The sequence below is a fragment of the Hibiscus syriacus genome, unplaced genomic scaffold, assembly GCF_006381635.1.
Source record: "Hibiscus syriacus cultivar Baekdansim isolate YM2019G1 unplaced genomic scaffold, ASM638163v2 tig00111403_pilon, whole genome shotgun sequence".
NCBI classification, from domain to species: domain Eukaryota; kingdom Viridiplantae; phylum Streptophyta; class Magnoliopsida; order Malvales; family Malvaceae; genus Hibiscus; species Hibiscus syriacus.
Window position 1 is genome coordinate 725,070 of NW_024063083.1, and position 23,017 is coordinate 748,086.

The 23,017-nt window shown below is 36.4% G+C and overlaps 2 pseudogenes; both read right to left on the reverse strand.

Annotated features, from left to right (window-relative positions):
- Positions 1-437: 437 nt before the first annotated feature.
- LOC120162677 lies at positions 438-18,280 on the reverse strand (annotated as a pseudogene).
- Positions 11,203-17,425, reverse strand: LOC120162675 (annotated as a pseudogene).
- Positions 18,281-23,017: the final 4,737 nt, after the last annotated feature.

Sequence of the window (23,017 nt, forward strand, 5' to 3'; positions counted from 1 at the left end):
ACTAATGAAAGTTGAATGATCAAAGTCAGAGAAAAATAAAACAAAAATGACTAACAATAATTATTTGTATATTTTAATTAAATTATTATTACTAGTAATTTTAATCTGCTCTCAAATTTAGAAAATCCTTATGAACCTTACCATATATAGCATAGATAATTGGAGCCTTATATAGGATAAAAGCTAAATAGTAAGAGCAGAAGAAACTAAATTATGATTCAATTATAAATTTCTTTGAATTATGATTCATTATATATATGTCAAGTAATCCAAGTAATCACCTTTATAAGCCTTATATGAGTATGAATAAACTATAATTTTATATAAATATTTATATTTTATAATTCAAATTGAATAAATATTATTTTTATTATTAAAAATAATAATAAATTATAGCTGACTTGTGCATGCAAAAATAACTCTGGTAAACAAAAACATGGAAATCAACCGGTCTAACAAAATTTCATCAAAAAACACAGTTATTGATATGATTATTACAAAATAAAACTTCCTTTCATTCTCCTTCTGCTCCCTCTTCTTGGATCCATCCAAGCGGCTCTCACTTGGCACTGGCAAGTTTAGTGCGGAGCTGCTTGGCAGCAGCAACCATGTTGTTCAGTGCCGGTTTCACCTCGTCGTACTTGCGAGTTTTCAGCCCGCAGTCGGGGTTAACCCACAAGATGTTGGTCTCGAGCACCGCCAGCATCTTGTTAATTCTGTCGGCAATCTCTTCGGTCGATGGTATTCTAGGAGAGTGGATATCGTAGACACCAGGGCCGATTCCAGCACCATACTTCACTCCTTCGCGGAATACTGAAAGGAGCTTCTCATCTGAACGCGAGTTCTCGATGGTGATGACATCGGCATCCATGTCGATAATTGAGTGGATGATATCGTTGAAGTTGGAGTAGCACATGTGGGTGTGGATCTGTTGGATTTTTTGAGAATTCAGCAATCACTGGGAGAACAAGAATACAATGTTTTCGAGATAAGACTGAATTTATATATGAACCTGGGTGGTATCCTTGACACCACAGTTGGTGATCCTAAAGGAGTGGACAGCCCATTTCAAGTAGAAGCAGTGCTCGGACTTCCTAAGCGGCAACCCTTCTCTCAAAGCAGCCTCATCGATTTGGATAACATTGATACTGGCCTTCTCGAGATCCTCGACTTCGTCCTTGATGGCCAAGGCAATCTGATAGCAAGTTTCGAATCTGAAAGATAGGCAATAGTAAAACGATAATTGTGTTGCAAAGTATAACCTGGTAGAAATACGATACTTGTCGTCATTTTCGCCAATTTGGATTTCTCATGTCGTGCATACCTGGGCTGATCATTTCTTACAAAGGACCAGTTGAGAATGGTAACAGGACCAGTAAGCATTCCCTTCATTGGGCGTTTAGTCATGCTTTGAGCCGCAGATGACCAGAAAACAGTCATTGGCTTGGGGCGGCTAACATCACCATAGATGATGGGTGGCTTGACACAACGGGATCCATAAGACTGCACCCACCCATTAACAGTAAAAGCAAAACCAGACAACTGCTCGCCAAAGTACTCAACCATCGTTTCTCTACATGAAGACAATAGTTAGGAAACTTGCCAACAACTAACCCAAATTGTATCTCCTGTTTACTGCGAAAGGGCAAACCAAAAAGAAATACTTACCTCAGGCTCCATGAACTAGGACATCAATGTCCAGTTGTTCTTGAAGGTCAACAACCTTCTTAATTTCCTCCTTCATGGCTTTAACGTACTCATCCTCTGAGATCCTGAAGGGGGATGAAAGAACTAGTAATAAAAATGGTAACATTGACATTTATAAGAACGGTAGCAGGTAAATTTCCGGATTAACTCACTTGTTAGCCTTGAATTCACGACGAACTTTCCTGAGTTCCACAGTTTGAGGGAAGGATCCAATGGTCGTGGTAGGGAGGATTGGTAGGTTAAGATTTTTCTGCTGCGCATCAAGTCTAGCACTAACATTTGTTGCACGACGGTGATCAGAGCCCTTCAAAGCAGCAGCCTGGAAATGCAAGCACCGTAAAACACTATAAGCAAAGAAAGAGCTTTATGGAAAAAGATATTACCCCAGAGCAATCACTTCGGAAACCTAGGAGTTTTTAGTTTTGTCAAAACACTTACAGCCTTTTGAACAGCCTCATTGGTTACTCTAGGAGAGGACTTCCTCGAAGCCTGAGCAGTAGCATTGGAAGAGAAGAAAGCCTAAAAGTAGATGAATGACCTGTGAGTTAATCGAGAAAACACCAAGCACCAAAAACCAAAATACCAAGCCTGACGGTTTAAGGTCCATCGAGAGATACTATCCTAGTTCTTAGAAAACTAGCAAATTAAGATGTACCTCATCCTTCTGACCAGCCAATGCCTTAGCAAGTGCATTGACTTCAACAACTTTTTGGGCAGCGAATGCAAGCCAGGATTTGATTTCATCATCAGATTAGTTTCATTTACTAAATCGACGGCAGTGTGGAGAAGCGAGCAGGAGGTGGACACTACAAGGCTGTCTGCACATTGGAAAATTAATTCAATGATATTAGTCTATAATAAATACCAATACTGTAATACTCTTCATAGTTCATGCACAGGCCATAAAAAACAAACGAAAGTTGAATACCTTCGCCAACAACAGCCTCAAGAGCCTGCAAGGTGCTAAGAGAAGAAGCAAGATCATTGGCCCAAATGTTCCTTCCGTCAACAACTCCAGCAAAGAGGTATTTTCCCTTAGAGAAATCCTTCTTGACCAATTCAATAGTCTGTGTTCCACGAACCAAATCCAAACCATAAGCAGTGACACCCTTCAATCCGGTGAGGATCTTGTATGCTTCAGGAGTAAGATCAGCAAAGTAAGTTTCGATAATAACATTCAAGCCAGAAAGAGTCAATTCCAGATCAGCATAAGCAGCAGTAAATGCTTCCAATTGGTGAGACTCAAGATCCAAGACAAGAGTGGGTTCATCGAACTGAATCCAGGAAGCACCAGCTACCTTAAGCTCGGATATAACTTCCCTGCAGAGATAGTCAATGTCATAATACGCAAATTAATGCATTTAAACATGTAAAAATAACTAGAAGACAAAGAACCAACTCTTACTTGTAGACAGGGATGATTTTTGGGAGGAGAGAGAGAGAAAAGGTCTTCTCAACACCCTTGCGGGTTTAGACAGCAACAAGTATGAGACAGGGCCAATGAGGACAGGGACGGTGTTGACTCCAAGCTGCACGTGGTACAGAAAATCAGCATCTAAGTTACACAATAAGAGAAACATCAAATAAGAAATATGAAAAATGGGATACAAGTGGGGCACAATAATCAAGTTGGATCTTATGAGTATTCCGAGTTCCACTCAAGGAATTCTCAATAAAAGGATCATATAAAAATAGAATACTAGAGAGCAACAAACTATTGCACAAAATCTCAGACACCAGAAGGACAAACATTAAACCATTCCCAGAACCCTGACCCAGCTAACTATATGTTCTGTCATTGAATAACTTATGCTAAAAGATGTTTATCAATTGTCTAAATCCTTGAAGCTATCCCAAATTCAGACCATCATACATTTTCATGCAATTACAAGAACTTATAAATCCTCCTGTTCCATCACACAACACACACACATACAAACTAGAGCCAAAGCATACCGCTTTAGCTTCCTTGAACTCATCCACCGCCTTGTGAGATGCATAAGAGAATTTAATATCAGGTCCAAGTTCAGGAACGATGAAGTGGCTGAAACAACATTGAACATAACACACACAACACAATAAAAGCATTAGCGTCAGAAAACTCGGCAAGAACAACAAAACCAAAACGTACCACCAAGAATGGAAACTTACTAATTGGTGTCAAACCACTTGGTCATTTCCATGGCAGGTACAGAGGCATTTCCTCTAGCCATGGAGAAGTAAGTGTCAAATCCGATCTCACCACCACTCCAGCCATATCTAGGTGGAACAGCTCCAAGCATCGATGTGGTATCAAGAACCTGATCATAGTAAGAGAAAGTGTTGCTGGGAATGTACTTGATCCCAGCAGCAGACATCTGTTTCCAGATGGATGACCTGAGATCAGCTGCAACTTTTTTCAAATCATCAGCACTGATCTTCTTATCCCAGAAAGATTCCAAAGCAAATTTAAGCTCTCTCTTGGGTCCCATGCGAGGATATCCAACAATGTGAGAAGCCATTTTCTGAACCAAATAAAAAAATTTGACAAAGATCATCTTTATGATAAAAAATCATACATAAAGGATAACACAACTTTTAAGTATTTTATACTCCTAAACTGGAAATCATTGGAATCAAAGCTAAGATCCATGATACATATGCAATTCAGCATGGACAGGGATGAAAAGTTCATATGAAAATATTTTAGAAGTTTTGAGCTAAAAGAAATCATATAATTGTCTAGCATAAGACTAAATGCCCAAAAGGTGTGAATATGAATGCAAAACATTGGCAAGACCAAACTCAACATAGTCCTAAGTTTGATTAACTGAAAACAATATTGCAGTATTCAATGAAAAAGCAAATTTGCACTTAAATTCAAGATCTCGGTTGGTACATGTGATCTAGTGTGTGTGTACATGCATACATATACATTTATATATATATATATATCCGCTCTCTCTCCCTCTCTCTCTATAACACACACACACACACACACACACACACTTAAGGACATCTAGATTACTAGATCATCTGTGCCTGAAAGATAACAATACGCTGGAAACCGGAAGAAGACTGCTCGCTTCCCTTTATATCTATAGCAGAAACCAACGATTAAACACTAGACTATAAAATCCAAAATCTCAAATGATTGGATCTATTAAATTGATTTCATAAAGACATATTATAAAAGATAAAGCCAAAAAAAATGATCAAATGATAAAGCTAAGTAATAGATCACACTAAAAAACAAAGATTCCTCAATAGTTTCACAAACAAGTTAAAATTAGAATATTAGTAATAAATACCGAGAAAGAAAGTCGAATAAAAAAGTTGGATAAATAATTGACAGACCTGATCAAGGCTTACACTTTCTTCTACACTTTAGCATTGAACCGGTCTAGTTGAAATACTAACACTTACAAAAAAAAATCTAAATAAAAACGGCACATTTTTGTTTTGTTTTGTAATGTAACAGAATAATCCACGTAAAATAATGAGGAGTTCAAGTCATATCGATGAGAACCCAAAAAGAAATCACCAGGAAAAGTAGAATATATGGCACTTACCAGTAAATCTTAATAAAAAAGATTAAACTTTAGACAAGGGAAGGCCAATTTTTAAGAACTTTGAGAGAATTTTAAAACATTTTAAAGAAAACCCATACAGGAAACATGAATAGGAGCGTTGAAAAAGGAGTGAAAGAAGAGTTTGAATGAAGGGAAACAGTACTTATGAGTGAATGAGAGAAATGAGAGGAGGAGAAGAACCGAACCGTACCGTAGTGAAAGGAGGAGGAACCAGATAGATGAACTAAAATAGAGATATAGACAGAGAAAGGCGGAGAGGGAGAAGCGGGACGATTTCAGAAGATGATGGAGTCTATGCCTATTTATGCCCGCATATGGCAGCCACGGCCTTTCATCAATTGATTCATAAATCATATCTCAAATCTGATTTTTTTCTCTTTCTGCATATTGTCTATTGTTAGGAATTCAAACTCAATGTCGGTAAAGATATTTTTCAATTAGTTAAAACGTCGCAACAATAAAGCATAACAACAATAAAAAATATTATCACATGCAACTTGACAGCACATACAAAGTTAGATTGCAAAATTGAATTTACACGGCATGGAGTAAATCACGACAAGAGAAAATGAGACGGTAGGGAAAAATTGAGAAACAATTAGAGTTTTTAAGTCGGTTTAGTTTTTCCTATATATATATATATATATATATATATATATGTGTGTGTGTGTGTAATTTGTAGCAAAGGGAGTGCGAGTGAGTGGAAGAAAAATACGAGTGAGAAGTGAGGAAAAATTAGAGAAAATTTAGAGAGCTTAGTAAAGTTATGTTTGTGATTTTGTAAACTAGTCGTAATTAGTATTGTAATATTGAGGTAGTGTTATTGTAACATATTTTGTTTCGTATCAATAAAAAGTTCGAGTTATAAATTATCGTGAGCCCATCTACGCTTATAACAAGTGGCCTCAGAGCTTGGTTCGAGTTCAACATGGTGAAGAATATGGCCAACATGATTCAACCTCAAATCTCGAGATTGATAAAGACAAATTATGGCAATTGGAGCATTCAAATGAAGACGTTACTAGGCTCCCAAGATTGTTGGGATATCATCGAGGATGGTTACACCGAGCCTAAAAATGCAGTAGCAGAAGCAGCCCTGACCAATGAAGGAATCCCAGAGAAAATATAAAAGAGCATTGTTCTTTATTTTTCAAGGAGTAGACGAATCTACCTTTGAAAAAATTTCTGATGCGAATACCGCAAAATAAGCGTGAGAAATTCTGCAAAAATCTCTACAAGGTGCCGAAAAAGCAAAGAATGTACGCTTACAAACTCTCAGAGCTAAGTTTGAGATGTTAAAAATGAAAAATAAAGAAACCATCGATGATTATATTAACCGTGGGAAAGCGATCGTGAATGAAATGAAAAGAAATGGTGAATCACTCGACGATGTTAGAGTGATGGAAAAAAAATTGTGGTTATTAACAAGAAAATTTGATTACGTGGTGGTGACAATTGAAGAATCGAAAGATTTATCCCAAATATCGATTGATGAGCTTGTGGGTTCACTTCAAGCCCATGAGCAGAAAATAAAACAAAATGAAGATTCTGAAAATTTGGAGCAAACTCTACAAAGCAAGATGAATGTCAACGAAGGAGAAGCTAGCAGCAGCTACACACAAGGTCAAGGAAATCGTGGCGGTTATCGTGGAAGATACAGAGGAGGACGAGGAACTCGTGGACGTGGTGGTCGATCATATAACACCGATCAAATGAGTGAAAACAATCCAATATCATGTCATGGAAGATGATTCAGAGGCCGAGGTAGAGACAAATATCAACAAGGAAATAAATTCCATATACAATGTTATAATTGCAATAAGTATGGTCATTATAGTTATGACTGTAGATCTGCTCCTAAACAAGAAGAAAGAAATAACGTAGCAGCAGCTGAAGAAGAAAAAAATTAAAAAATCTCATGTATTTCTCACTTATAAAGGAAATGAAGAATTAAAGAAAAATATTTGGTATCTTGATAATTGTGCCAGTAGCCATATGTGTGGTCAAAGGGAACTGTTTGTGAAATTAGATGAAACAGTCCATGGGCGAGTAACTTTCGGAGATGACTCACACCCAGAATTAAAAGGAAAATACGAAGTCATGATTACTCAGAAAAATGGAGAAAAGAAATATATTTCAGATGTTTATTATGTACCTGCTGTGAAAAACAATATCATCAGTCTTGGTCAACTCCTGGAAAAATGATATGATGTGCAGATGAAGAACCGCTCGCTTGCCATCAAAAATAAAGAAGGAGAATTGATAGCCCAAGTCGATATGACTCGAAATCGTCTTTTTACAATTGATATCGAGTCGGGAGAAGTCAAGTGCATGAAGACCGCGATCAAAGATGATTCATGGCTGTGGCATTTAAGATATTGACATCTTGGATTTTCTGGTTTGAAGCTGTTATAAAAAACAAGCATGGTGAAAGGACTACCAGAGATCAACCCTCCAAATCAATTATGTGAGGTTTGTATCAAAGGAAAACAACATAGACAAAGCTTTGAAGTTGGTAGATCCTGGCGTGCCCGAAGACCGCTGGAGATAATACACACACATATAGCCGGTTCTTTTGACATACCATCTCTTGGAGGTAACATGTACTACCTAACTTTCATTTAGTAGAAAATGTTGGATTTATATCTTGAAAGAAAAGTCAGAAGCGCTGGAAAAATTGAAAGAATTCAAAGCAATGGCGGAAAAACAAAGCGGTCAATATTTGAAGATACTCAGATCAGATAGAGGAGGTGAAGATATATCAAAGTTATTTGAAGAATTCTACAAAGAGCATGACATCATCTATCAGCTGACATCCAGATACATGCCACAACAAAATGGAGTTGCAGAAAGGAAGAACCGCACAACCGTGGACATGGCAAGAAGCATGATAAAAGGTAAGCAACTACCAAGAAATTTATGGGCTGAAGTAGTTCGATGTGCAGTTTACCTATTGAACAGATGTCCAACAAAAAGTGTGAAGTATATGACGCCAAACGAAGCATAGAGTGGACAGAAACCAGGAGTTGGACACCTCAAGATTTTTGGATGCATCGCATATGCACACGTTCCTGAACAGACCAGAAAGAAGCTTGATGACAGAGGAGAAAAAATGTATTTTCATTGGATATGATGAAAGAAGCAAAGCTTATAGATTATATAATCCTCTTACCAAGAAGGTAATAATTTCATGAGATGTCGAGTTCGATGAAGCAGACTATTAGAGGTGGAGTAAAGAGGAAAAGAAAGTCGAAGGACCATTTTTTAATGAAGATAAAGAAAATCTATCATCGTTGTCAAGCAGCAGCAGAGATGCCAACAACATAATAGAAGATTCTGAAACACCTCTCACAGAAGTTCGAAGATCCACAAGAGAGAGAAGAATGCCAGAAAGGTACAACGATTATGAACTAAATAATGTTTCACTTTTCTGCTTACTTGTGAATAGTGATCCAATAACATACGAATAAGCGATTGAAGATGACAAATGGAGGAATGCAATGGATGAATAAATTGCATCAATAAAAAGAAATGATACATGAGAGCTAACAAGACAACCAGAAGGTCATAACCCAATTGGAGTAAAATGGGTTTACAAGACTAAGACCAATAAAGAAGGAAAGGTCGAGAAACACAAAGTGAGGCTAGTTGTCAAAGGCTATAAGCAAAGACAAGAAATAGACTATGATGAAATATTTGCTCCAGTAGCAAGGATCGAAACCATCAGACTTCTCACAGCAGTCGCAACACAAAAAGGATGGAAAATTTACCAGATGGATGTGAAGTCGACATTTCTAAATGGCTAGAAGAAGAAGTTTATATTGAGCAACCACCTGAATACATTAAAAAGGGACATGAAGACAAAGTTTATCGATTGAAGAAAGCTCTATATGGTCTGAAGCAAGCCCTGAGAGCATGGAACACGAGAATTAATGAATATTTCCAGAGAAATAGGTTCATGAAGAGTCCATACGAGCATGCCTTATACACAAAGAAAAATGAAGACAGTGATATCATGATCGTGTGCTTATGTGTGGACGACATGATTTTCACAGTAAATAATCCATGTATGTTCAATGATTTTAAGAAAGCTATGACTAAAGAATTTGAAATGATAGATATTGGAGAAATGTCATACTTCCTTGGAGTTGAAGTGAAGCAAATGCAAGAAGGAATATTTATATCACAAAAGAAGTATGCAGAAGAAATTTTAAGAAAATTCAGAATGAAAGATTGCAAGCCGGTAGCTACTCCAGCAGAACCAGGAATCAAATTAAGTGTGAATTCAACAAGAGAGCAAGTGAATCCGACGTTGTTTAAAAGCATCGTTGGAAGTCTAAGGTATCTGACTATCACACGATCAGACATAACATACGCTGTGGGATTAGTAAGCAGATTCATGGAGAATCCGAAACAAGATCATTGGATTGAAACAAAAAGAATCCTTAGATATGTCAAAGGTACAACATATCATGGTTTGTTCTACACGCATTCAGAAAATTCAAAGCTGGTTGGTTATTCTGATAGTGATTATGAGGGAGACTTAGAAGATCGGAAAAGCACGACTGGATATCTATTTCATAGTGTCTCTGTAGCATTTTCATGGTCATCAAAGAAGCAACAAACGATAACTCTTTCAACATGTGAAGCAGAATACATAGCCGCAATAGTGTGCACTTGCCAAGCAACGTGGTTAAAGAATATTTTGAACGAGCTAAATTTGGCACAAGAAGAACCGTTTACAATTTATGTCGACAACAAGTCTGCAATTTCTCTTGCCAAGAATCCAGTCTCTCATAGCCGAAGCAAGCATATTGATACAAAGTATCACTTTATACGAGAGCAGGTGAAGAACAAAAATGTGGAGCCAATTTATTGCAGAACTGAAGATCAACTAGCAGATATTTTCACAAAACCATTGAGAGTAGATATATTCAACAAACTCAAAGAAAAGCTCAGAATGGAAAGTCGAGTTTGAGGGGGAGTGTTAGGAATTCAAACTCAATGTCGGCAAATATATTTTTCAATTAGTTGAAATGTGGCAGCAACAAAGCATGGCAACAATAAAAAATATTATCACATAGAAGGCAGCTTGGCAGCACATGCAAAGCTAGATTGCAAAATTGAATTTACACGGCATGGAGCAAATCACGACAAGAGAAAATGAGATGGTAGGGAAAAATTGAGAAGCAACTAGAGTTTCTAAGTCGGTTTAGTTTTTCCTATATATATATGTGTAATTTGTAGCAAAGAGAGTGTGAGTGAGTGGAAGAAAAATACGAGTGAGAAGTGAGGAAAAATTAGAGAAAACTTAGAGAGCTTAGCAAAGCTATATTTGTGAGTTTGTAAACTAGCCGTAGTTAGTATTGTAATATTGAGGTAGTGTCATTGTAACATATTTTGTTTTGTATCAATAAAAAGTTCGAGTTATAAATTATCGTGAGCTTATCTACGCTTCCAACATAGTTAAGTTGGTCATTATTCGATTTCTTAAGCTAAACTTTTGATCTTAAGCCGCGACAAGTAAATCTCTTTACTACTGGATTGGTAGAGGAACATAGAATCGATATTAAGATGCAATAGCCGGAAATCTTGGAGTTGCAATGAACAAGGCTCAAGCATTGGAACGTAAACAAAGACCTTAAAAAATATCATCTCGAACTAACCTGAATTAGCCAACTTCCCAAAACATTGACACTAATCCAATCATTCCAACGACTAAGCTTTTATTTATTAACAATTGCAGTGTGTAAAGAATGAAAAGATACCATACACTCTTAAAAAAAGTTTCAAGTTTAAAATTTAAAATTTAAAATTACATTGTTGAGAATAATAACTCGAACGCAAACATAGAGGATAAAATAATAATTTATAAATTATAGAAGCTCAAAATTATGTGACGTGGAAGTTTAGAACTTGAAAATTATCTGGTCTGGAAGTTGAGTCTCTTTATGCAGTAGGCAAACATGAAGGCAAAAAAGGCTGCAAAACCGATCAGAACTCCGGCAATCGGCCCCATGAAGTTCGACTCATAGCCATATTGATCTTTAATATACGATTTAACAGAGGGATCGGGCACGATACCAGGTGCTTTGATGGTGTCTTCAATATCTCCGTATTGGGACAGAATGAGTCCGTAAACTGTCCATGCCATGGGACAAATCCAGTAATACCAGATCCACCACTTGGGAATTCTCTGAAGGTAATGAATTTGTATCAGTTTTTATGATCATTGTTAAAACTCAATGATTGCTTGTGAAACAAGTAAACTCACCGGTCTTGGAATGAAGAAGCCAGAGAAAAGATTAAAGAGAGAGTAGAAGGCGGCAGCGAACACAGCTGCTATTTGATGGTTGGGTGTGATGGAAACTGTCATCATTCCATAGTAAGTGAAGTAAAGGAAGGAGAAGAAGTTGACAAAGAAGAACCAAAAGAACTTTGCTGCAGTCCATTCAAATCCAACCATAGCATACACTATAAGCGTATAATATGATGTCTGGAATAATACGTATGGCACTTCACATGAAACCTGCAATTAAGCAGCAGTTAATTTCGAGATTAAAGAATGCAAGTGCAATGAATGAGTGCAGTAAACCTGTTTTCACGCACCTGCGCCATGGCATATGGTAATGCAGAATACATCCCAGCTGCTCGTTCGCGATAAAACACTGTTCTTTCGGTGGCTACAATCGGCTGTACTGTTGAGCTGTTAGCAATTCCAACGAACATGACTGCAGCATACATTGCCCCAATTATCATCATGAGATCGGTTGTGGTATCCCTGAACCATGGAACAAAGAGAAAGAAAAATGTAAGCCTATTGTCAAACATTTGATAATGTTGCAGGCATGAAAAATAACATGAACTTTGTAAGTTGAAAATCGGTACTGACCTTTTAGTGCCGACCTGCCAAAATACAGTTCCGACCATGAGGGCCGAAACTAAAGTGAAGAAGTATCTAACAAGGTTATAGTCTGGACTTCTCCAATAAGTCCACCATTGTTTCCAAAGGCATGATTGAATTGACCCCATGAGGATTGTGAGTACTGAGAGGCAAAATAAAGGTCTTTAGCTCCTGCAGGCGGTGTGCTTAACTCCATTACTAAGGCCTTGTTTCTCCTGTTTACATACATTTATATATATTAGCTCAAGGCAACAAAAGTAAGTGAATGGTAAACAATTGAAATTCCTTATGTCTGGACATACTCGTATAAGGATGAAGATTTATAGTGTTCAGCAAAGTCAATTCCGAGTCGAGCTTCAGCTGCTATAGAGCTCACTTCTAGCATCCATGTAGCTGGATTGTATTTGTCTTTAATTTTGGGAACTCCAGGGATTGCCTGCAATGGTGAACAAGAGGGGAATGAAATGATGATGATTTCTTTTTAGCCTCTTCGAATTAGTGAAATAGATACGAGAAATCTTGTTATAGTTACATACCTCGAAATATTCGATAATCTTATGAGAATTTCGTCCCAACGGTCCAGAGTAAATCACCTGACCTCCTCTTTTCATCAGTAGTAACTCATCAAAGGCTTCGAAGATATCGATACTAGGCTGATGAATAGTGCAGACAACTGTTCGTCCAGTATCCACCGTGTTTCTAACAGTCCTCATGACAATGGCGGCCGCCCTTGCATCGAGGCCGGATGTTGGTTCATCCATGAAAATGATTGAGGGATTAGCAACAAGTTCCACTGCAATTGTTAACCTTTTCCTTTGTTCGGTCGACAACCCTGTGACTCCTGGCAGCCCTACTATAGCATCTTTAAGGTTGTCGAGTTCGACCAGTTCCATCACTTGATCCACAAAAGTCTAAAAAGAAGATCAAATAATATTTAGAACCTGAATTAAACAACGCTTTATGTCATTGAAAATAACACAAATCAGTGTTCTTACCATCTTTTCTTCATTGCTGACTTCTTTCGGTAGCCGTAGGAAAGCCGAGTAAATCAAGGATTCTTTGACAGTAACTTGAGGTGAGTGAATATCATTTTGTTCGCAGTATCCAGAAATTCTAGCAAAGGTCTCTTGTACCTTGGGGAAACCGGATATTCTTATATCACCCTCGATATATCCACCGGTTTTCTTCCTGCTAAAACATCCATCAATGTTGTCTTTCCAGCTCCACTGACTCCCATCAATGCAGTCAATACTCTGGCCTAAACGTACTGGTTACTCCTCGAAGTAGCTGTAATCTGTCTTCTGCAACTCCTTGTGCTTTCATTTCCTGTTCAAATACTTTATTTTCAAACCATGCTCTATGGTAACAACCATAAGGTCTGTGTCGAAATGCGAGAGTGGAAAATGGGATGTTACCGGTGGCATTTCTACATAGTAATTGACAGTGTCGAAGGACATTGCAAGAGGAGTGAAAGGAAGAACCATTCCTCTCTTGGGAGCAACACCGATGGCTACATCAAGTGAAGAATCATTCTGTCTCATTCCATTGGGATTGGTCCGACTGCTCATTCTTTGGATTTCTATCTCTTCTAAAAGATTTCATTTAATACTATTAATATCTTGATAGTTAAAAGAGTAAACTTTATAGAAACAAACCATTTTGTTAAGTTTCTTACTTGAAATAAGTGAATCTGCAGTTGAGAGTGCTCGTGGGAATGAATCTTTGCTCGATTCAGGTCTCATTAACCTTGGTTCTCCCTCAATACCTTCATAGTTAGCCTCTAGTTCTTCTGCAGTTTCCTCGGAAATTACAGCTTGCGTCTTCCAATGGCTATTATACACCAACCAAGAAAATGCAGAAGATTAGTTACCCAGAGGAAGAGACTGATATGCTAGAAGAACACATTAGTCCAATGGAGTGTTGAAACTTACGGTTTAGGTACGTGAGGGCGAATGTGAAGAGAACATTGAAGAGAACCGTGAAACCGAAAAGAACACCTGCTCCAATCCAATACCAGTTTTCATTATTTGGAACATCATAGTTCCTAAGCAGTTGTACCCCCAACGGCGTGACATTGTCCGAAGCCTGCATCGTAGACAAAGTTTCGGCTTGTAACTAACCTTCTTTTTAATGAAATTGTATGTCTTTTCATAATATAAGAACATCCAATATCTTACTGAACAAGAAAGCTAAGAAACATACCAGTTTGTTCATCCACCTCGGGTCGAACATTTCATTCACAGTGAAGGCATTGTAACCATAACTCAATGGTGAAACCCAGAAAGCCCATTCCCACCAATTCGGAATTTCACCTGTCAAAATAAAACACCACATATCAGTTAAAACCTTAATAAATAGGGTGAAGTGTGATAATCTTCCTTTTTTTTTTTTATCATTTTATGCTTACGTTTTGGAACAATGAAGCCTCCCAACAAGAACACAAGGAGAAGCGTAAGAGCCCCTCCAGTATTAGCTATGACCATTGTTCTGCATAACCCGGCGATGAGTCTAAAGAGCCCGGCTGCCATTTGTTGTGTCAGAAACACCAGCAGAAGCTGCTTGAAAAACCTGGCAATAGGTTTGAAGGGTGTTAACTTGTTGCTCATGTAAAAGAACTGCTTGGAAGGATTAGTAGAGTGACATGTTAAAATATTACTGCAATTCGATATACCTGCTAGCCTCAGGTGCAAATCCGATAGTGTAATATGTCACAGCGACCCAAACAACAGATTCAAGAATCGATATTGGAACCCTGAGCAAGAAACTGGGCAAAGTGTATGTCCAGGCTGGGTGGAATAGAAGATCCCTTTGTTTGTAGAACACTGGAAGCCTATTGATCATCAAGGAGAGCTCGGACAGACCATTAAACATGTTTATGGCCATTCCAAATATAAGTGCACCAACATAGGTTGCACCATCTTGCTCGTTCCTAGTGTTCAATTCAGTCCGCAAAAACACTGTCGAAGCAATGATTGCCATGATGATAATTTGAACAGTCTTGAACACGTAAAGGAACGAATTCCTCTTAATCAATAACCATTCTTTGTCCCAACAGGCCTTAAGGAGTTCCATTTTAGAGACTGAGAATTTTTGGAAAGCCAATGCTGATTTGTGTCCTCTCGACTTGTCGAAAGGCACAGAGAGCTCGTTATGGAGTTGCGTTCCGACATGGAAGCTCTTGAACCTGTTTACAAATTCACTCGCTGTGATGTATCTGTATGGCTTGCTTCTATCTGCCCAATATTGTTCTTGATCCTTCTTTGAAGTAACCTGTAACCATTTCACCAGTGTCATGTGTCGGGCACGGATAATTACATAAAAGAAAAAGAAGAGCTGGACACTGCCTTTCCGGTTTTCATTTTACCTCTTGTAAGAAGTCAGCAGTGCCTTTCCTTTCAGGACATCTGAAGCCACAAGTCTCAAAGAACTCAACAATATGCTCACGTGGACCCTGATAAACAATTTGACCTTCGGACAAGAGGATGATGTCATCGAACAAATCGAAAGTCTCGGGAGCCGGTTGGAGAAGGGACACGAAGATTGTAGCCTCGGTTAAGTGCACAATCTGCTGCAAACACTTGACAATCTGGTATGTTGTGGAACTGTCGAGACCGGTTGATATTTCATCCATGAAAAGGGTCTTGGTTGGACCAACTATCATTTCCCCTATAATTAATCAAATCCTTACATTATTATATGAAGACGAATGTGAAAAAGGGGGATTAAGAAATAATCAACCTGTTGTTACTCTTTTCTTTTGTCCACCAGAAACTCCCCGGTGCATCTCATCTCCAACAATGGTATCCTTGCATATGTCAAGCCCCAACAGCTGACCATTTCAATATAAAAGAAAATCAGAAAACTTTTCCATGGTTTGGTTGGTGACTGCACTTTTCAACTAGACGAGTGATTAATCGTAGACCTTTCAAGGGTTGTTCAGTTTGATGGATTAAGGTTTGAACAAATATTTATGAATGAATGGTTTTGAACAAATATTTATGAATGAATGGTATCTTACTTTTAGAGTGTAGTCAGTGATGAGGCTGCTTTCAACTCCTTCCATGGCAGTTGCCTTCATGAAAAGGTCGACATCAGCTTCTGGGAAAATTCCTGATTTCTTTTCCCTTCTAGCAAGCTCTTTCATAAGATCTTCAAATAAAAAAGAAGTGGCATTTCAAAAGTTTCAGTTAAAAATCATATTCAACAAAGCATGAAATTAATGGTTTATTTCTGGTTACCATATCGAGTCCCGACACCCTGACATCTTGCCGAGAAATCTAAGGTTTCTTGAACTGTCATTTCTCCGACATGAACATCGTTTTGACTGATATATGCAGACGTTTTCTTAGGAACAAATTCATTAAGTCTGTATCCATTGTATGTTACATCTCCTTCAACCCTTAAGCTTTCATCCAATTTTCCCGCCACTGCCAGCAAAAGGGTCGTCTTCCCAGAAGAAGGTGGCCCCAGTAAGAGTGTCATCCTGTAAATCCCAAATTCAATTAGTAATCCTTGGAAACAAAGAAGCCTGAGGTCATAGCAAGATAGCTACCTTGATGGTTTAACAATCCCAGAGACATCTTTAAGAATGGTGAGATTTGTTGTCTCTGCAAGTTTGATTCCGAGCATGGTGAGAGCCGATTCCGCAATGTTTCTAGCAACGTTGGTAAGGGAAGGAAGGGCTCTGCTTCCAATGTAGCAATCAGCTTTAATGGTCAAGTGCTCAAACCTCACTTCTACTGTTGGTAGTTTGATACCAACCCTGTGATGAACCAGAAAGAAAATCGGTGATTAATTATGTTACTGGGGCGATGAGTATCAGATATAGATAAGTGTGTCGTATGTTCAACGCTTACCTATCAATCCTGTTTCTGAACTTCTTCAAGTACTTTTCATTGTCTTCCTCGGCAACCTTAAAGAGCATGTCCATGAATTTCTGTCTGTCATTCATGTCAAGCTTTGTAACATCAACTTGTCGATGTTCCACCTTCTTCCCGATGATTTCATGATCCACAAACGACTGCATGACGCTGGTTCTAAGGCGATCATAAGTGGGTAATCTCTCGATGGCAGCCCATTTTAAAGCTTCTTCGTCTTCATCGACTCTGCGACTTCGGCTTGAGTTCTTGGAAGCTGAAAATACATCTTCCACGATCCAGCTGCTTCTGCTTATACTGCTCCCTATGCTGCTAATCCCTATTCTTTTGCTTGGATTTCCAGCTCTTTGTAAACCATCCATGTTTTTTTCGATTCTTTTCAAAACAAATGGAACAGGGATTTTCCCTTTTTCTGTGCAAGATGTGGAGAAATTAAATAAACAAATGAAGAAAAGCACACACTGTGGAAATCAAAATCCAGTTTTGAGTTGTGTCAATCTCTCTTAATTTTCCCTCTGGTTTTGGAAGTGTGGAAATGGATGAGAGTATATATAGTTATATACATGCAAATGATTAGTGTTCAAATATGGTTAGAAGGTCAAATGTGTGTTATCATTAGGTGTTCTCATTGCTCAACTAACAACTCATGTTATGATTTTTAATAAATATTCATTTTGGATTTTGGTTCCGATAAGAATTTATCAACGTGTTAGGCCTTAGGGTTCCAATTTTCATGATAAAACTAATAATTGAATAATTTTATATCCTTTGATATCTGGTGAAATAGTAGAATGAATTATTACAACAATAAAGGGGGTTTAATTCATAAAATAAAACCCCAAACAACCAGTGTTGGAAAGACGCCAAGAAAGAGAGTATATTTGATTATTCAATTGAAAATGGAATCAAATAATGCAATCCGCACGGGAAATAAATATTAAGGAGAAAATGAAAATTACATGCACGTAGAACTTTCCTTTCTTCAATAAATTATTGAACTAGAACACAATCGAAGACCAACTGTCCAAAATTGGGCAAAATATTTCATTCAAACACATTTGAAATTATTTTTGAAACATGTTTTCAATATGGCTTATGCTCACTTGTAATCATCCTCCTAACTTCGTAGACGTTTCCATCATTTATAACTGAACCAATTATTCATTTTTCTGTTTTCTTAAATAGAATTTTCTCAATTTTTATCCATACATATCATACTTGAAATCTAATTCTATAACATGAAATTTAATATTGTATATGAATTATAAACACAAAATTTATGTTACATTCGTATAGGTTTGAAATAATAAGTCCATCGCGAGTTGAGTAGTGCTCTATTTGTACTCGATAAAAACTTGTTGCTCGATTTGATTTGTTGTTAGTTAAAAAGATTTGTTACTCAACTCGACTTGTTGCTTGTTAAGGTCACCATAATTTGTACTTTGTTCTTTTAATTATATGTAAAATTTAGTAAATTAATAATTTAATAATTTCTTGTTATTTATTAGAAAATAAATAAATTAGTAGTGAGTAATTAATAATTTAGCATCCGAGTCATATTGACCAAACCACAACGGTTTTGTTTACAGCAGTGCATCAACATATGAAGTGTGACCACTGACCACTGATGTTGGGTTACCGGTGAGGTTATGAAAGGTCATATTCATTTTCGAAAATAATATTATCTTAATTTAATAGAGGCAGTGTGTAATTGGTGATCATTTATTAATATACATCAAACTATTGTTTTTTATTTTCTGTATTTATATATTTAGGTATATGGATTCCTGAGACTTTTGTGCCACATATCAATTTATTGTTTTTTCATTATCTTAATTTTGTACGGTTGTTCTAATGCCTAAAACGACGTCGTTTTAGACACTAAATTTTTTAGGTATATCGATTTTGCTATCGAACCTTTAAATACTTTTCTTTTTTACCACTACACTTTCTGACCGCCGACGGTAGCCGAACACCATCATTCATCAATCATGTGTTGCGATAAGATCGATATCAAAACATTCATATTTCACTTCATCGCGATAATAAATATTTCTATAAAATCATAAACTTTAAAGTGAAATAGATATCACTCATTTTAAAGACATGTACTTGAAAGAGGTTTAGAAAGGATTTTGACTTGAAGCCTAAATCTAGGAGTATTTAAGGCATATTTGTTAGACAAAATGTTAATAAAAGAAATATAATAATTAAATAAAAATGAATATAAAATTAAAATAGAAGAATAAATTGTTTGTTCGTGTGAATAGTTTTCTCAAAAGACATTTATCCTCTCCTTTATGTTTTGAGTTACATTGGATGTCATTCTCCCATGATACAACAACAAATGATCACAACAATAAGCACAATCGTAATGATAAGTCAAATACAATCTTGTCTTTCTCTATCACCGAAAAAATGAATTTAGAAGGGATTTTCTAAGTATTTTTCCTATTCCAAAGTTATAAGTTGTAACTTTTTTCTAGGAAGTGTCTCAACTAACCTATTTATAGTGGCTTCCTCACCCATATAGGGTTGTGGGAAAAATGATTTGTCCATATAAGGCGTCCACCAATTATTTCCTGAACTAGGGATTCTTATTGGTCTGAAGAAGCCATGCACTCTGGGGTCTTCTCCATTTGATTGAAGACGCCATGCAGTTGTGGGGTATTCTTCATTTGTTTGAAGACGCCATGCAGTCGTGGAGTCTTCATATTTAGCTTGAAGACGCGTGGATCACCTGACATCTTTAGGTTGGTACTGTGCAATTCACCCTAGATGGGGAAATAATCCCCGGGGTGGATTAAATTGGGGATTTTTTTCCCACATCATTTACTCAGCCATTTTGTCATTTATAGTAGAGTGTAAATTAATTAAAAGGTAAGACCTTTTGATGAAAGGTTAAAACCATTGATGAAGATAATTATTGAAAAGCTAATAGGTATAATTGAATGAATGCAATTTTAAACAAAAAAAAAAATAGGTCTATTCACCATTCACATGACTTATTATAAATAACATCACTTTTATTCAATTAATTTATTATTTTCTAACAATTCCCACATAAATGAAATTGATGGTTCAAAACCATTGATTTGATATAGTGATAGATTATACATTTGATATTTGCATAAGAAATATAGGTGTTCCCCTTTGAACCTTCCCTTGTGAAAATATGTTTATCTTACTAGCTGTCTAATAGACGTGATTTTCTTGAACTGTCCTACCGTTTCTGTAAGCGATGACATGCCTCACACAAATATCTCATTGAAAAGAATTTGGTTCTCATGATTATGTTCATATAACCATGGACATCACTTGGTTCTGCAAGAGCTTAGAGAACTATGTCCCAATAGTTTTTTTGAAACGGGTCCACTTCACTCTCACGTAGTTGATTTATGTTGTTCGGTTCACTTACACTTAAATGTTAGTCGAATGTTACTATGATGTTGAGGTGACCCAGACTTATTTCTATACTTTAAAGAAGTAGGCTAGTTGGTGAATGACTTTGATGCTATGCGACCCATATCTCACTTGAGATGCTCTGTAATATGGGCTAATTGAATATACATACTTGATGTTGGTTTTACGTCTCATCCAAGATATCAATGTTGTAAGTTAGAGAGGTGTGAATCTCGCAATGTTACGTGACCTCGAACTACATCATTATATTTGTTTGTTTGTTATGATTGTGATGCATCGATGATTGCTTTTTGACTATCATTGGAAATGCAATGTACATTTAATAATTTTTTAATATTTATCGTCAACTAACAATCAGTTTAGTGGGATGAGACACTAAATCCCTTAAGCAATGTCATGGGTTTGAATCCTGACGTTTGCGAATCGAGCAAATTGGGTTGGGAAGGTTGCCCTCGCATTTGCAGTGTCCGATCTTAATTAGTCAGTCAATAGATCGGATACTAGTGATTAATTAAAAAAATATTTATCGTAAAACTTTTATATTAACTAGTTGATGTTGCTTTAGTTTAACTAGAGGTCTTGTGCTTGAATTTTTTAAAATGTAAGAGTGATAAGATACTTGAGGGAAGAGTTCTATTGTCATTGTGATCATATATAATTTGATAAGATTAATCTTTATTTACACCGTTAAATAAATGAAGAACACTTAGAACCCATACCAAAAACACATTAAAAATAAATCTCGATAATATTTACGTTGTATGCATATATAATTAATACAAAAATTTGAAACACAACTATTTAAAAAAGAATTTATATCATATAAAATATGAAACAAAACAACATTAATTGTTTAAAATTAATTAAATATCCAAAATGAAAATAAGACCAAGTCAACTTTTGGACGACTATAAACTCTATTAACGCATAAGCCATGTTGAAAACGTGATTCAAAAATAGAATTGGATAATGGCTTCTTGTTTAATTAATTGATTTCTAATTTCAAACGTGGAGGAGAAAGGAAGGTTCCTGGGCAATGCAATTATTTCCAAAATACCCTATATTTATTAATCTTTTTTCTTCCCCAAGTGGATTTCATTATTTGACTCCATATTCAATTCAATAATCAAATATACTATGTTTCCTTAATAATAACACAATTGAATTTTAAACTTTTTTTTATATGTATTATGAATGCATCAATAGTTGATGAGAATAAGTTCATTTCGTTAACGGTTTATTTTTATTGATTTAAGTGGAGAATTGTGATCAATATTTATTTATAATAAGAATGATGACGTGATGGGAGGTATAAGAGTGAAGGAGGAGGAAGTTGATGGAAAAAATTTTCCTCCCTTTCATTTGTAGCTAAAAGGTATTTATAATGACCCTAGTTGTTGGTGTTAGGTATAAGTTCATTATGACTACTTGTTAGTCAGTATACCAAATAGATTTGATTATCAGATCTTGAATTTCATTCTAGTCAAACAAGTAAACTTATCAGAGGTCTTATCTTATGCAATATAGATGGTTCGGAGGCTGTGATGCTCCTTAGCTCGGAGGATATGGGTTCTTTGAATGCTTCAATGGATAAAGAGATTTATCCGAATATCTTAATAAACGAATAGCTGACAAATTTCCAAAATAACCTCAGGAGATGTAATAAAATTAAACTACATTGTAATGAAAATGAGTAAGATAAAATTCTTCGGATATTAATTTTTTTAATGCAAATATAATATTTGAATCGTTAACATGATTAAAATCTATTTATTAAAAAAATCAAAACCAAAAACCTAAATAATAGTGAGTTGTTTAATGACAAATTGAATTAAGAAAAATGGGGAATGTTTGTTGAAGTAGGGACTTATTGAGCAATGAGAACACCTAATAATAACACACAATTGACTTTCTAATTAATGACAAATTGAATTAAGAAAAATGGGGAATGTTTGTTGAAGGCATACGGAGCAATGAGAACACCAAATAATAACTCACAATTGAGTATCTAATTTATAGTCTTGCATATTTGAACATTCAGTATCTTCCTTTGCATGTATATAACTATATATACTCTCATCCATTTCCACACTTCCAAATCCAGAGAGAAAATTACAAGAGATTGACACAACTCAAAACTGGATTTTGATTTCCACAGTGTGTGCTTTTCTTCATTTGTTTATTTAATTTCTCCACAGCTTGCACAGAAAAAGGGAAAATCCCTGTTCCATTTGTTTTGAAAAGAATCGAAAAAAACATGGATGGTTTACAAAGAGCTGGAAATCCCAACAAAAGAATAGGGATTAGCAGCATAGGAAGGAGTATAAGCAGAAGCAGCTGGATCATGGAAGATGTATTTTCAGCTTCCAAGCACTCAAGCCGAAGTCGCAGAGTCGATGAAGACGAAGAAGCTTTAAAATGGGCTGCCATCGAGAGGTTACCTACTTATGATCGCCTTAGAACCAGCGTCATGCAGTCGTTTGTGGATCATGAAATCATCGGGAAGAAGTTGGAAGATCGACAAGTTGATGTTA